This window comes from the organism of the source record quoted next, unplaced genomic scaffold (assembly GCF_019419815.1).
Source record: "Pyrus x bretschneideri cultivar Hongxiangsu unplaced genomic scaffold, Pyrus_bretschneideri_v1 Contig51, whole genome shotgun sequence".
NCBI classification, from domain to species: domain Eukaryota; kingdom Viridiplantae; phylum Streptophyta; class Magnoliopsida; order Rosales; family Rosaceae; genus Pyrus; species Pyrus x bretschneideri.
The window spans coordinates 1,712,787-1,729,679 of record NW_025999789.1 but is presented as its reverse complement, the minus strand read 5'-3'; the positions used below and the strand labels follow the sequence as shown (position 1 = coordinate 1,729,679).

At 42.4% G+C, this 16,893-nt stretch overlaps 1 pseudogene; it reads right to left on the bottom strand.

The window, feature by feature from the left end:
* Positions 1–2,506: 2,506 nt before the first annotated feature.
* LOC103954650 lies at positions 2,507–16,068 on the bottom strand (annotated as a pseudogene).
* Positions 16,069–16,893: the final 825 nt, after the last annotated feature.

Below are 16,893 nucleotides of genomic sequence, written 5' to 3'. Positions count from 1 at the left end.
AAACTCGCCATTGATCGTAAGCTCCACTTTCGATCCCTTTGGCACTAGATTATCCCGATTGGCCGACCAGACAATAGTTTTAATTGGTATCTCATCGAACCAAATGGCTAGTAGGAACCCATCTTTTGCTACTTCTCGAAAGCCGAAAGCAAATTCACCAAATGGTGATGGCCAGAATGGGTTATCATCTTTTACTGTGGTGAGGGATGAGCCTAAAGATATGTTTCTATAAGTTTGAGCAGTGGTGGGAAATGGAAGAAACGTTAAAAGGAAGAAGAGAAGATTTATCAGTGGACAATGAAGGAAGATTTGTGAAAACCATGTTCATTTAAGCAACATCAATAGCATGCAATTAACAATTAAAGGCGGAATCATGCTTATATGCACTTAAAAACAAAACATTTACCCATGAAATTCAAAGCCTAGTAGATAGGTGAACCAAGACTCAACTCAAAACAAAGTGAGTTGAGAAATCAATACCTTTGTAGATTCCTCTTTGCATAAGCAAAGGCTAATCACCCAAAGAGAGGGCCTTCATTCCTTGCATCTTAGATCCATGGATTTGGATGGATGAAAAAGTTTCTCCAAGTTCCCAAAATTGAGAACCTCTAATGATTCATCACCAAGGCATAATGAAGAAGAAATGAGTGACCTTGGATGAGTTTGATTGCTAGATGATCCCTCCAAGGTGGCCTAAATTTTAGAGAGAAAGGAGAGCTTGTGTTCTCATCCTTTCCCCAAAAATTACCATATATAAATTTTAGGCTATAAAGTCCTTTATATAGTCCCTTCAAATAAGTGACCTAATGGACCAAAAGCCATATTCTTCTAACATGGCAAGTCTATAGGGTTTATTGGGCTTTCAAGCCCTTTGTTTATTCAAGTTGTCATACAACTTGAGTTAATGGGCTTGACATTCAAATCTCATTGGGCCTTGCGGCCCAAAACTAACCCGAGGTCTTTAACGAACTTATTCGTTTGATTAATTAACATATTAATTAATCCTAGCCTTAGATAAATAATTAAACCATTTAATTATTCTTACTCATCTCCGTTGTTTCTTCAAACTCTACCTTACTCGGTGAACGATCCATTAGGTTCCTTTTAGCGAGGCAGTGGGCGATTAAAATTCTTTCTAATCGATTGTGAATTGAAACTTACTTTCAATTCTCCCGTTAGTGATAATACACTTTTAGGGCTTCCACAAACCATGGTTGACGCCTAGCAGCATGTCATGGTTACCCAAGCTAATCAGAAGAGGTGGAGAACCTATTCAGTTTTAGGATTACAAATGCAATACAGTCTTTCTCTAATACAATACTCTTGACCACATTGTTTGGTTTGATAGTTTATTCATGTCTACTATCCAATGTGAGTCTTGTGCTTATATGATTACCTTGAATGTGATTTGGAACACATTCCTAAATCTCATTCATACTTTGGCCAAAGATTCTTAATCATATCATAGAGTATTCTCCCTCAAACAGTTTGAAGGTTAGAGATCCCTTGTTGCGCATTCACTTGCCTTCATGGCTAAGTGGCTTAACCCCAACGATGCCATGGACACCCTCCTGATGGAGTGACTTTGACATAATCAAAGATTAAGGACCTAACCATAAGACAACTGTGATGCCTCAGGTCAAAAGACTAATTTACATTATCCCAACCATGAGTTCTCATGTGACATGAATATGAGAACTCTTCGTTGATCGTGTTCAGTGAACTCATTCTCTATTGAGCACCTACGTACTTGTCTTGATGTCACACACACCAATGACTCGAGACTAGTCACTCTCCCTGAGAGAAGACATAGCACGTACTGATCTTAACGGACTGTCAATGCCCAATTGACAATCCTATGATCAGGAACGTTTAGGATGTGTCAACGAAAGAATGGTCTCATGAATCTAACTTCTTTAGATCGCATTCTTCCAATCACATATTCCTTGGACTTATCGTTTAAGCATATAACATTTATATGAGACGGCTCAAACAATAATCTTTGCCCTTTACATTTAAACTACATTAGTTTAACTTTCTGAAATGTCCGTAAAGTATCATCATATGATTGGTTTTAGGGCACATTTCCAATAGACAAGCCATGGCAAAATTTACAGAGGGACTCTGTTTCAATCAATTGCAATATTTTATTTCATCCTCTTCCAAGTATGAAATAAAAAACTTAGCTGCTGGACAACGATGTGATTTCTTCGTATTAAATAAGAGGATCAAACCACAACAAGGTCAACAATGAGCTCATTTGCGTGAATGACTAAATTTCGCTGGCATTACTTGGAAACTGTCTTCTTTGACTCAGTCAAGCTTCATGTAATTTGTTCCATAAGCATTCATTTCACAAGCCGTGCCATCAACGGCCTCAAGAGTTAGATAAATCACTCTAATAGGAAGGCAGGAAAAGTGTTCGTATGCCTCCACCAGTCTCACAAAATGCAGTTGAAGTTTCTAAAAAAGAAGCCATGCAGAACATTATACTTAGACAAGTACGCCATCAAAGATTACTCAGTAAAACAGAACATGCTAACGTAAGAAGTAGACCATCAGCTTTGACAAATTCGGATCTGAGTTGATCGGTTTTAACCCCTTTTTTTTTTTTTACTGTGTCCACAGCGAAACTGGCATAACTTTTCATCTCGGGACAATGCCGATATATTGTAGCGTAATGCCCAACTGTAACCTGTTTAAATAAAGGCAAGCGGAACAAATTTAGCAGTATACAACCCTTAATTTTGGTCCTATATGCAAATGTGTTGTACACTGCATGTGTATGACAGCAGCGGTTGAATTTTGAATTCTATTTGCCACAAAGAAAGGGTAATAAACAGATGGTGCATGCCCTTATCTAATGGTCTTATATGCAAATGCAAAGTTAGGTACTAAAGCTGAAGCGCTGTAGCGCACACACATTTTTATATACCTTCCCAATCAAATTGCTATCTATTCCGAGAGGCATTCCAGGTATGCAGCTACCTGGAAGACATCAGTTGGCAGCCATATCATAAATCCAAAAAAGAAGTGAATTCCAATAGTACTTTCATACCCAAAAAATATACATAAATAACTGGAAGTCAAAGAGTAACCATACATTTGCATCATACGCAAACCATAGACCACACAGAAGAATAAACTGTAAACATCGTCAAGTCAATATTTGAAGTAGGGCAGCTAAACTAGTTTTAGGCTTAAAAGAACGAATGGCGACCAGATAAGTGATCAGATCAAAGCTCGAATATTTATATAAGACCCTACGAAATCATACGACAGCAGCTGGTACACAGGGAGAAGTTAGGACATGACAAGGTGCTCTTTTTATCAAAAAAGACATCCAACATTCCATACCAATGACCTGAAAGGTCTAGCATCATGTGTGTATAGTGTACAACATTATTTAATCCAGTGTTTATAGTTACTCACCTGGATATCGTACATCACGCGCCAGTGCTGCCAATTCAGGACTAACCTTCTGTCCAGCTTCCTCGAGTAAGATGGTAAGTTCCTTTGCGCACCTAGCATTAGCAGTTGTAAAGAACGTGTATGCTGTTCCTTTTGGCTCAGCAAGGACAATGCGGTAAACATAATCATCAATGGATCCCGGAAAGTCGTAATTGATAACATATTTCACATTCTTCAGAACTGCAAATTAAGCATGAAACAAAGTGATTAGAAACAAGGCTTCAGGCCAGTTCACGGGTTAAATGCATCAACAAAAATTGCCAGGTTGACAAACCTACACTCCCACAGTAACCAAACAAATCCTAGGTTACTAAAAGGGCAAGATTTTGGCAAGGGTGATGTCGACTAGTAAATTAAATAATGCTTTCAACTGTGAGGAGATTGAAGAAGATATTTCTTTCTAAATAATATTATAATAGCAATAATAAAATTATTATAGTAAGAAGAGATGCAACTTGTAAACACGAGAAATTCCTGAAACACAAGCGACAAGAATACGTGTACAAAATATATATTTTGTATTAATGATTTTGGGGTTACAATCTTTTTGTAATTTGATCCTCTGATTCTATCTTCGTACGATGTGGGTTTGTGGATGAGTTGTTGATCCAAAGGGCCATCAGGGCTTGATCTAAGGATGCACAGTTGATGAATGGATCTTCAAGGGGCGTTGGACTTGATCTTGAAGAATGGGTGTATGAGTTTGTTGAGGTTGTTGATCCAAAGGGCCGTTGGGGCTTGATCTCAGGATGAACGGGTGATGAATGATGAACACTTTCTTCAAGGGGCCGTCGGAGCTTGATCTTGAGTTAGTGGGAGTTCTTCAAGGGCCGTTGAGGCTTGATCTTGAAGGTTGATGGATGAGCGGATCTTCAAGGGCTTTTGGGCTTAATCTTGAAGAACGATTGGATGTGTGGATTTGTTGAGGTTGTTGATCCAAAGGGCCGTTGGGGCTTGAACTTAGGATGAACGGATGATGAACGATGAACACTTTCTTCAAGGGGCCGTCGGGGCTTGATCTTGCGTTGGTGGAAGTTCTTCAAGGGCCGTTGGGGCTTGATCTTGAAGGTTGATGGATGATGAACGATGAACACTTTCCTCAAGGGCCGTCGGGGCTTGATCTTGAGTTGGTGGAAGTTCTTCAAGGGCCGTTGGGGCTTGATCTTGAAGGTTGATTTGACGAAGAACGAAGAGTGCTTTCTTGATCCTTCGGGATTTGCTTGAGAGCTTTAGAGTTCCGAAGCTTGAAGGTTTTGGTGTGATATCAATTTCCCTTCCTTTCTTCCTTCCTTCCTTCTTCCTCTCTCTCAAATGAATGCCTTGGCCTCCTATTTATAGAATTCCAAAACTTGATTTTTGGATTTAAATAATCAGATGAAATAAATCATTTCTGCCAGGTATTGACACGTGTCATATTTGATGACTTTTCCAATTTATTTCGATTTTTCGTTGAATCACACGCTACATGTAAAATTTATGTGACACGTGAACGTTGAAATTTTAATTATTGGTCAACATTCATTTCACCGAAATTTTGATGTCTACAAATGCCCCCACTTCAAGGCGCGTCGTAGGCATGTGCTTGTCACGTGTAGAAGATGCGTTTTGAAGTCCCTTAATGTAGATGTCAACCCAAGGGCCGTCGAGGCTTGATCTTGAATTGGGCTGGAAATTTCTTCAAGGGCCATCGAGGCTTGATCTTGAGTTCGACTGGAAGATTTTCTGGTTTCCTCCAATCGTTGATTTTCCGCAGGCTTACTCTTGAACTGAGCTGAAGGATTCTTTTGGTCTCCTCCGAAGGTCTGAACTTACTCATTTGATCTGGAGTTGAATTTGATTCAAGGGTGGTGAACACTTGATTTTGAATCGGACTTGTGATTTCTTCAAGGGCCATCGAGGCTTGATCTTGAACTGGGCTGGAGGATTCTTTTGGTCTCCCCCTATCGTTGATTTTCCTTTGTGCTACTCTTGAACTGGGCAGCAGGATTCTTTTGGTCTTCCCCGAAGGTCTGAGCTTACTCCTTTTTTTCTGTTTCTTTGTTCAATCTCTCCAATTCGTATTGAAGAGGGTTAGAGGATAGCTCAGCATATGCAGTCGTAGCTTGTCTCCACATGCTTCAATGCATCATTTTCACTTGCCTTACTTGCTCCCCTTTGCAGAAGTGGTATTTCCTTATGCAGGTTTAGCATCTTCTCTTGTACTATTTGTTCCTGATGCAGGAGTTGAATGCAAACCTTGCATTTGAATGGACCATCACTTCTTGGTGGCAGCGCAAGTTTGAGTGGAGGTTCCGACATATTGCTTTCTCTGTCCTTGTCCTGGCAGGTGAGAACAAGGGCAAAGGAAAAGATAGGGGAAAAACATGATATGAGATACCTTTGCTTTCGCCCTTGATGATATGAGATACTTTTGCCTTGGTGTCATTTGTTTGCAAGGGTATTCCCGGAGAGGAAGAAAACTGAGCATTTTGAGATGCTTTGCTGGGAGTGTACTCTCGGAGGTGAGGAAGAGTTGGGCAGTTTTTTTTTCGCAGGTCTGCCTTGCCATAAAAGATGAAGGTTGACATATATAGGGATTTCCCAATAGCAAGTGGTGGTACTGTTCTTTTACCCTTGTCGACAAACGTTTTGATCCCGCAAATCCGGCTTTTTGAAATAGTGACGACTCTTCGATCTTTGAATACGCCTCTTTGATTTTTGAACGACGCCTCTTCGATTTCTGAACGAGTGCCTCTTTTGACAAAGCTGCACGCGTTTTCTGAAAAGCAGAGAAAGCGTCGCCGAACTTTGCGCTTGTCAGCTAAAGATGTGTAGCTGCGATGATGACCTCCACGTGATCTTTTGACAAAGTGGCACCCGTGCTCTGAAAAGCCGCGAAAGCGTCGCCAGCCTCCACGTGTTTTCAACTTTGTCGGAGATCTTTTGACAAAGTTGAACGCGTTTTCTGAAAAGCCGAGAAAGCGTCGCCTAACTTACGCCGGAAAATCCAGCTTTTGAGATTTGCAGAGCGATGTCTCTTCACTTTTGAATAAGCGGCCTTTCGATTTTTGAACCAACGCCTCTTTGATTTCTGAGCAAGCGCCTCTTCGATTTCTGAGCAAGCGCCTCTTCCTTTTTATAGAGGTATTGATCACCTGTAACATGCATACTTTGAAGGTTGCTCATTCCTGAAAATCATCTCCGGCCTTTTGAGTTTTAACTCCATCCACCCATCTCTTTTAACACCTTTGAAAAATGGCTAACCCATCGAACCTTAGCTTAGAATTGAGTCTCAGCAGTGATCCGGTTGCGCCGCTTCAAGGTAATGTATGGTGCCCTTCTTTCTTATCTTCTAACGGTCCTCTTACAGGTGAAGACTCCGTGATGCAGGACGCCACAACAGCTACAATAGTAGCTAGGAACCTCCTTACTCCAAAATATAGTAGGCTGCTGTCAGGACGGTCCGATGAGTTGGCCGTTCAAGAGTCCCTCGCTCTTAGTGTTCAGTGTGCGGGCTCTGTGTCCAACATGGGCCAACGCTTGCTTGCTCGGTCCCGTCAGGTGGAATCATTGATGGCAGAGGTGGAAGATCTTAAGCAGGAGATTAAACAGCTTAAGTACGAGAATAGAAGTTTGCATGTGCTTGCAAATAACTATTCGTCGGGCATGAAGAGGAAGCTTGATGAGATGCAAGAATCTCAAGGTCGCATTCAAAGTGACCGTCAAAGGCTTGCGTCTTTCTTCCAGAGACACCTTTTTCCTGCGTCATCAAGCGTTCCACCAAGTATTGGGGCCTCGAATGATCTATCTTCGGTGCTTCCCGCTCCTGGAGTTTGGCCGAGTAGTGGGGCTTCACGTGAACAACCTTTGTGAAGGCTCCATTTTTCTCTTTCTTTGTTAGACACTTGTAATTTCGCACTTGTAATTTCTCGAAAATCAATGAATATACTTCGTTTTATTTAGCGTATTGTGCTAAATACAGAAAAAACATGTACATCCCCGTCCATCATCAATTTTTTTATTCTTTTTTTTTTTTTTTTTTTTTTTTTTTTTTTTTGGTTTTTGGTGGCACTGATCCACCATTCATTTATATATATATTTCAGATGATGCCAGAAGCACCACCATTATTATTATTATTTTTTTTTCTTTCTTTTTATATATATTTTTTCTTTTTTGCACATGGTTCCAGAAGCATCATGATTGCTATTTTTTTTATTATTCTTTTGAAAGATGCTTCCCAGCATCATCATTATTTTTTATTTTTTTTTTTTTTTTTATTATTTTTTTTTCTTTATATGGCCATCTGCAAGGCTGAGTTCGTGGGTGAAAACCCAGGCGAGTCCGAGAGAAGACAGAGGAGATCTTTGGATGTGAGTTGACAAACTTTGATTTTGTCAATCACATTCAAAGGCAGCAGCAGAGGCAAGCAGACGGATGAGATCTTTGAGTGTGAGTTGACAAACTTTGATTTTGTTGATCACATTCAAAGGCAGCAGCCATGGTGGAGGTGCAGAAACAGCCAGAGCTTGAGGCAGAGTGTAAGGCGTCGAGCTTGAAGACCGGCTAGTCGTTTGACAGCGGTCAATGAAGCTCTTCGTTGATTTTGACCATGGTGGCCAGAATGACGAGCTCGAGGTAGTGCAAGGCGTCAAGCCTGAAGTGGAGGAATTGCTGCGGCTATGGTGAGATCTCCGTTGTTTTTTTTTTTTTTTTTTTTTTTTTTTTTTGTAGTGCTGCAAATGTCTCAATCGGTGGAGATGAAGAAGGAACACTCCGCGGGAGGAGTTGACATCGGCAAAGACGGCAAGGATGGTTGCTGCTGCAATCGGTGGAGATGAAGAAGGTTGGTGAATCACAGCAATCTACGGCAAGTCCAGTTGCTGGAGCTGGGTTTGCAGCTTTTCTGGCGTGGAGATGGTGACCGGTGGTGGAGAGGTTGCTGGGCATGGGTGCGAGGAAGAAGAAGGACGCCCTTGCTGCTAGTGGTCTGCAATTGGTTGCCTTGAACCCAATCAACACCATTTTGTTTTACAGAACCATCCACAAGATTTGGTGCACTACTCGAGCTTGCGAAATCATTCCAAGCATCGAATGAATCATCATCTTTATCAGTAGTCTTATTATCAGAAGCCTTGCATCGAGAATCTGCTCTGGGGTTTCGCCTCTTGCGCCACCGGGTCAAGCTCCGCCATTTCCGACACCAATCTCACCATGCACACCTGAACCTTCATTGGTGAATCGCCCAAAGCCGAAACAACAACGTTAATTCTCAACAAATCAATTATAATTCGGACCCTTTCTTGATCAGTGGCGATGTGAAACAGAGCATTAGCAGCCGCGATTTGGGCGTCCGGAGAAGAAACTTCTTTCAGAAGCTTTAGCAGCGGCGTCACGCCTCCTTCGTCGATGATTATCTTCTTGTTCCGGTCGTTGTCCCGAGCGAGTGAAACGAGAGAGTTCGCCACGTCAACTCGGTCCCTGAGTTGACCCATTTGAATAGTCGCGATGTAGGACCAGACCCAGCTCAAAATCGGGTCGTTGCTGGCGATCGGCGGCAGGGAGAGGTTGGCGCCGTCGGACTCAAACACCGAGAGAAGCCACTTCATGTCCCCAATCGAAGATTCCAGGAGGTTCGAGACTTTTCTGAAATCAGCAGTGGTGGTGATGGAGAACACCTGCCGGAGGACCCCACTGTGCTTGCATTTTCGGACCAGGGTCAACGCCCGCTCAAGGTTCTTCACCACGTCGGCGACGATTCGGCGGACGGGCCGCTCGTAGAGGGGCTGAGTGAATAATCCGGGAGAGAAAGAGAGAGAGAGAGAGAGCGGTACACTGCAGTCGGGGATGTGAGCGACGAGTCCATCAGAGAATCCATGGCCCTGGTGGTCGATGGCGCAGACGGCGAAGAGAGAGAGAAAGAGAGTCGATGAGGGAGCACTTCTGGAGCTTGGCGGTGAGGATCAAGCTGTTGTTTTCAGGTCCGTAAGCACCTAAAATCTGGAGGAGTTTCTCAATGATATTTGGTGACAGAAGGGCCACGTCATCGAACCACCACGCTCTGCTGGACGAGCTCGGCCTGATGGATTCCGGGGTGGAAGAGAGTCTGAACCCAGATCCAGTTTCCGGATAAGACGAAGACGAAGGCGACGTGTCAATAAGGTTGCTCACGTCAGAATTCTGAGCGATCTTTGCAAGCAGTGCAGTAATGAGTTTGTCTAAAAGACCGGACGAGTCTGCGTGGTCGAAGAACGCGAAGCAGCTCTTGAGGCAGACTAGTACGTCTTTGAACGACCACTCGAAAAGTCCCTCAAGAAAATGACTTGTTTTCTGCAACAAATTGCGAGGCGAAAGCTTTTCGGTCATGCCAAGGAAGATTGCAGAGCAGTGGAGTAGGCAACCATGGTGTCCTCGGCGGCGGTCTTCTGAATTTTTGTGAAGATCCATCTGAAATTAAAGAAAGCAGAAATCTTTGGGATCGGAATCGAAATTGAGAACAACCCAACGACTCAATTTTTTTGGATTTTGGATTGGCGCTCCCGAAATTTGAAGCTTCTAAGATCTGGATTATTAGGACCCACCAGGGAAAGGAGCTGGTTCCTTTGGGAGAAAACCCGGATTCGAAAACGATTCCTGGATTGGATTCTGGGGATTTAGAGAGGTGGGTTTTGTGGGGAATTCATTGGCGAGTTGGGTGGAGAAAGAACAAGGAGCCGGCGCTGTTGCTGACGTCTGAGCAGGTGGTGCTAGAGCCACTGCTACTTGAAGCTTGTTCCAAAGTGTCACTTTTATCGTGTGTGGTTGTGCAAAAGACTGCAGCGAGTTTATGCTGTGTAGTGTCTTTTGGTCACAACTTTCCTCGGTAGTGACGTTGGTGTGATGCTCACCCTTGTAATATGGCTTTGTAACCAAATCATTCCTTTAAAGAAATAAAGTATTCATAGTTTGAATTCGCTTTTTTTCTTCAAAGTGTTTGTGTTTTTGTTGGTGATGTGACTGTACTTGAAGTTTTGAAGTTTCAAGTTGCCTACGTACCCTTGGTTGAGGAGGGATCAAGTCAAGACGTAGTTCAAATGAGTGATGGTTTTAATGATGATTTTGCCGTACACAGTTTATGCTCTTGCGGGCCAGGAGCGTCTTGGTGCCGTTTGCATTTTTAGCTCGTGCAGGCAAGGAGCGTTTGTTGTCGCCTTTTATGCTGTGCGGACAAGGAGCTTTGGTTGTCGCCTTTTAGGCTCGTGCGAACGAGGAGCTTTTTGAATTTGTCAAACAATCTTAGAGAGGCATTCCTTGCAATCTTTATAGCAAGGAGTCTTAACTGAGTGATTGAAGAAGTCTTTGGGGAAGAAATCGCGCATCGTGATGGCAACGGACGATCTTTGTGTCATAACTTCATCATCCTCAACACTTTCATGTAGCTCTGAAGGTTGACAGTAGCTGCTTTGCCCCCTTTCCGATTGGTGAACTTGTGGAGGAGACCTATGTTTCTTGTGCATTTTCTTTGGAGTGACATAAGTCCATCCTTCAACTTCACTTGACTTGACTGACATGGTTTTGGAGCATGCCCCCAGCGGTTGAGGTGAAGATTTTGAGTTCAAAGAGCCAGAAGTGACGGTGGTATAGTTTGACTTCACCACATCATTAAGATCTAGCTCGATGATCCCTTTCTGAGCCAACTTCATGATGAGATCTTTTAGCACAAAGCACTTTTCCGTCGGATGACTAATGAAGCGGTGGAATTTATAGTACCTTGGATTGTCAGTACGGTTCATATCTTCTGGTCGTTTGCACTCAGGGAGGTCGATCACCTTTTTGTCAAGCAAGTCTTTCAACATGGCAACCACGTCAGAGTCGGGGAATGGATAAGTCTTCTCCTCAAGCTCCTTCAAAGTGCGTCTACGTATCTCTTGATCACGAAAAGCTTCGGTTTGAATCGCCTTGCTTCGTGTAGGGATTTTGACTGGAGTTGTGTTGATCGTCATTGCTTCCTTGGTGGGTTTCCACGTAGCCTTATCCACCTTTGGCCCCAAAACTTTGTCATTCTTGTAGTCGGCGATCTGTTCTTTCTTCCCATGACGGTTGATGCTTAACTCCATATCATGGGCGCGGGTGGCTAACTCCTCAAATGTTCGTGGTTTGATGCCTTGAAGGATGTAGTGTAGTCCCCACTGCATGCCTTGAACGCACATCTCAATGGCAGAGGTTTCAGAAAGCCGATCTTTGCAATCCAGACTTAAGGAGCGCCATCTATTTATGTAGTTGACGACAGGTTCATCTTTCCACTGTTTCGTGCTGGTCAGCTCTAGCATGCTTACAGTACGACGAGTGCTGTAGAAACGGTTGAGGAATTCCCTTTCTAGCTGGTCCCAACTATTGATAGACTCAGGTTCGAGGTCAGTGTACCAGTCAAAAGCGTTACTTTTCAGTGAACGCACGAACTGTTTGACGAGGTGGTCTCCCTCTGTCCCAGCATTGTTGCAAGTTTCAATGAAATGGGCGACATGTTGCTTCGGGTTGCCTTTTCCATCGAACTGCATGAATTTTGGGGGCTGATAACCCCTTGGCATCTTCAAAGCATCAATCTTCTTGGAGTAAGGCTTTGAGTACAGTACGGAGTCATGCGAGCTTCCTTCGTACTGTGTCTTGATAGTGCTTGCGATCATCTCCTGTAGCTGCTGGATAGAGAGAGATCCCATGGATGTCGTTACCTGGTCTAGCTTCGGCTTCTCTTCGACTTTCTCCGCTGGTGGCTCCTCTTCTTCGTCGTCTTCTTTCTTTAATAGGCCAACAATTGGGTCGACTTTCACGTCGGGCAGCGCATCTAGTTGGTTGACAAGTGCGGCAATCTGCAAGTCCTTCTCTTCCACAATTCGTGTGAGCTTTGCGATTGCTTCATTCATCTGAGCTAGCTGCTCCTCGATTGAAGTTGCTCCCGTGGTCATGACTTGCATGGTTGTACTGCCGCTCGAATCAGCGTCGGAGAGTAGGGACTCTGAGTATTTCCTTGGGCTCTCCCCCCTTGATGCCCTTAGCGAGGCTAGGGTGATCACAGGCTCGTACCTCAGGTGCTCTTGTTCATTTGACAGAGTTAATGCAGGGGCGGAAGCCGCGGCAAAAAGATCTCTTGCCTTACTTCGGGTTATGATGCCCGAAATATCACCACTTGCGGCGATGATGTTCTTGTTCTTTGCTTTGATTGCAGGAACAGCTTGATCCTTTCTTGATGCCATTTGCGTTTTTCGATGATTTGATGATAGAGATGAGAGGTAGAGATGTCCCACCGGGCGTGCCAAATTTGTAAACACGAGAAATTCCTGAAACACAAGCGACAAGAATACGTGTACAAAATATATATTTTGTATTAATGATTTTGGGGTTACAATCTCTTTGTAATTTGATCCTCTGATTCTATCTTCGTACGATGTGGGTTTGTGGATGAGTTGTTGATCCAAAGGGCCGTCGGGGCTTGATCTAAGGATGCACAGTTGATGAATGGATCTTCAAGGGGCGTTGGACTTGATCTTGAAGAATGGGTGTATGAGTTTGTTGAGGTTGTTGATCCAAAGGGCCGTTGGGGCTTGATCTCAGGATGAACGGGTGATGAATGATGAACACTTTCTTCAAGGGGCCGTCGGAGCTTGATCTTGAGTTAGTGGGAGTTCTTCAAGGGCCGTTGAGGCTTGATCTTGAAGGTTGATGGATGAGCGGATCTTCAAGGGCTTTTGGGCTTAATCTTGAAGAACGATCGGATGTGTGGATTTGTTGAGGTTGTTGATCCAAAGGGCCGTTGGGGCTTGAACTTAGGATGAACGGATGATGAACGATGAACACTTTCTTCAAGGGGCCGTCGGGGCTTGATCTTGCGTTGGTGGAAGTTCTTCAAGGGCCGTTGGGGCTTGATCTTGAAGGTTGATGGATGATGAACAATGAACACTTTCCTCAAGGGCCGTCGGGGCTTGATCTTGAGTTGGTGGAAGTTCTTCAAGGGCCGTTGGGGCTTGATCTTGAAGGTTGATTTGACGAAGAACGAAGAGTGCTTTCTTGATCCTTCGGGATTTGCTTGAGAGCTTTAGAGTTCCGAAGCTTGAAGGTTTTGGTGTGATATCAATTTCCCTTCCTTTCTTCCTTCCTTCCTTCTTTTCCTTCTTCCTCTCTCTCAAATGAATGCCTTGGCCTCCTATTTATAGAATTCCAAAACTTGATTTTTGGATTTAAATAATCAGATGAAATAAATCATTTCTGCCAGGTATTGACACGTGTCATATTTGATGACTTTTCCAATTTATTTCGATTTTTCGTTGAATCACACGCTACATGTAAAATTTATGTGACACGTGAACGTTGAAATTTTAATTATTGGTCAACATTCATTTCACCGAAATTTTGATGTCTACACAACTCTTTAAGCACAAGCGAAAAAACTTCTTTTAAGCATTTCACAAACTAAAAGAAATTCTATTGATACCTGGATCACGAGCAGCAACATCAGTTGCAATCATTATGGGGACATAGTCACCTTGAAACCCAGAGATAATCTGGACCCTTTCCGATTGGCATACGTTTTCATGAACCGAGACTGCATAACCTTCATTGGAAAGCTTCTGAGCAAGGAGACTACATGATTCCATCCTTCATGTATTTCAATGAATATCAGTATTCTGCTGCCATCCGCGATATCACCTAGCAAGCCTACCAATCTGAAAATTTGAAACAAATCAGAAACGCAGATACAACCTCAAACTAACTATTGCCATCCCAAGATAGAAGACATTTTGTGACTACTAATATCATCCAGTTACAACAATTAAAAATGACCAAGTGATGCCAAAAAAAAAAAAAAAACAAAAAACAAAGAGTAAGAGATATATTACTTTGATTGTGTCGCGAAGGAATGGCCTGGCAAGTTCATCAGCCTCCTCCAGCCAGCTACTACCCCAGAACAATTTTTGACAGTCTGGGGGAATCTGTATACAGAAAACCCAAAATACAATTTTCAGCCGAACATAAACTTTGAGATATAAACACACACACACACACACACACACGTTTGCTTGTGTGGGTGTGAGTGAGGGGATTTAAAAATGCTAAAGAGTTCAACATTTAAGAAGCAACACCGCAAGTATGAAGAGCCAAGTAGGGGTAATATCTTAAACCTGAGAAAGAACTTCTCGTACTAGAACCTTACAGTCCTCGCCTTCTTCTGCTACGTCTTCTTCTGCTAGCATCCAATCAGCACCATCCACCACAAGGTATGTGACTCTTTGCAAGTTTGTATGACACGACTCTAACTCATGAAGCACGGCCTCAGGTGTGTCAATTAAAATTCCAACGCCTGAGCCAAAATATTAATTGCAATCAATAAGAAGAATAACTATATACTCAAACAAGAAGTCCTCCTTAAAGTCACCGGCCTACACAAAATTGATTATGAGTCATGTTACTATAACCAATGCCTACAACAGAATATCAAGTAGATAATATCCAATAAATGAAATAGCGTAGCAGTAGCACAATAATAAGAATACAATGTCAAACGTAGTTCATCACCAGCACCACCACCTACCACATGCCACAAGAGAATTTTTATAACAATCCAGTTCACTGCCGAGTAAGGCTAAAATGTGTGCTGCAGCAAATTTAGTACACTCTTGTTGGATTTGACGAGCGCGCTCTTCGGTTGGAGCTAAAATCAATACTATTGGGCCATCTCCACAAGCTGAAGAAAAATTGTAAAATGGAAAACTTAATCCCGATAAATATAAACCAAATATATAGGATTCAAAGAGCCAGGATTTGATCATCTTAAGGTAACTAACATATAAAATACTCACATAGTCTTTTCTGGGATTTTACATGGACAATTGCAGGCAAGAGATACGCTAGCGTCTTCCCGGATCCTGGTGGAGCAATACCAATGAAATCACGGCCCTCCAAAGCCACTGGCCATGCTTGAGCTTGAATTGGTGTAGGCCTGACGAATCCAGCTTTTGAAAATTCATCCTTAACATATTCTGCGATCAAGAGAAATCATTTCAATAGACATATGCATGTAGCTAGCTTCCCATGTAGCTAGCTTCCAACACATGATACAAGAAGAAGGGAAAGCTACGTAAAAAGTAGGTACCTGGAAACGGAGTGCGACCCAAAGTCCTGATGGGTTTTGGAACATTGCTGCTTGAAACAGAAATTCCCCTTAGCTGCCTATACTCTTTGACCCGGGGCCAACACTCTTGGACCTCTACGGAGGTAGTAATTTCCCTCCGCTTCCGCTTCCGTTGCCTTGTAGACTCCTTGACTCGAAGAAGAGTAGCAAATTTGGTACCCAATTGCACTCGCCCATTCCTAACTTTTGAGGTGCCTTGAGCAACATCACCATCACCATCACCGACAGCATTCAACCTGAAACAAACAACACAAAATTATCAGGTTTTTCTTCAATCCCAAATTTTAGCAAGTTTAAATTCAAATTAGATAGAGATAGAGAGTCACCTTCTTCTTGTCCGAGAACGCTTCTCATTGGGGTCATTGGAGCGCTTCACCATATTCGAGATACCTTATGGCTTAAGGTAGGGTTTCGAAATTTTGGTACCAATCACGATCACGATGAGCGAATAAAAAAAACTGTGCAGAGTTTTGTTTCGGTTTCCATTTAGGATCTGATCGCGGTTGTTCTAGATCTACTTGGATCAGGCCCATCAATTAATTCAGTCTAGTTCTATTTAGGCTCATCATTTGGACATGACCCATGATCGAACCCTGTAATTGTTATTTTATTTTGGAAAACTCCTAACTCTTCAATTCTCTATAAAATAAGAAGAAATTTAACGAAAAGTTTCTGGTACTGTTCATTTTAACGAAAAATCACATTTTTATACTAAAAAGTCAATCTTGATACTATTCATCTTACCTTTTATTTTGTCATTATTGTTAAAACTCAAAGTTTTTAATTCATTTTCATAGTTTTTCTTAAAATAAAATGATACTTACACCCATACATACAACTATTGTAAAACACGGTGTTCAACAAGTTAATCGTTCTCACATCCACACTTACCTTTTTATCTTTTATTCTGATGAAAAAAATACAGCGGAGGAAAAATATTGCATCCTTTATTGATGTATCGCAATCTAAGTCATCTTACCCGTATTGCAAAGGACTTCATTTTTCTCCTTAAGGCCATCTCCAACTGAAAGGGTTAAGTATAGCTCCGTTTACAATTATAGCCCTACAAAATATTATTTTTAAATAAACAGTGTTAGATTATATTTATATACCATCTCCAACCGAAAAGGGCTAAACATAACCCCTCAATAATTTAATAGATCAGCTGATACTAGCTTATTGGGCATATGATTGCTATATGCAAAAGGAGCTGCATTTTCTATTGGAGAAGGACGATGAAGCGATGGAAGACGTCAAGATGATGGAGAATTACGTGATGATT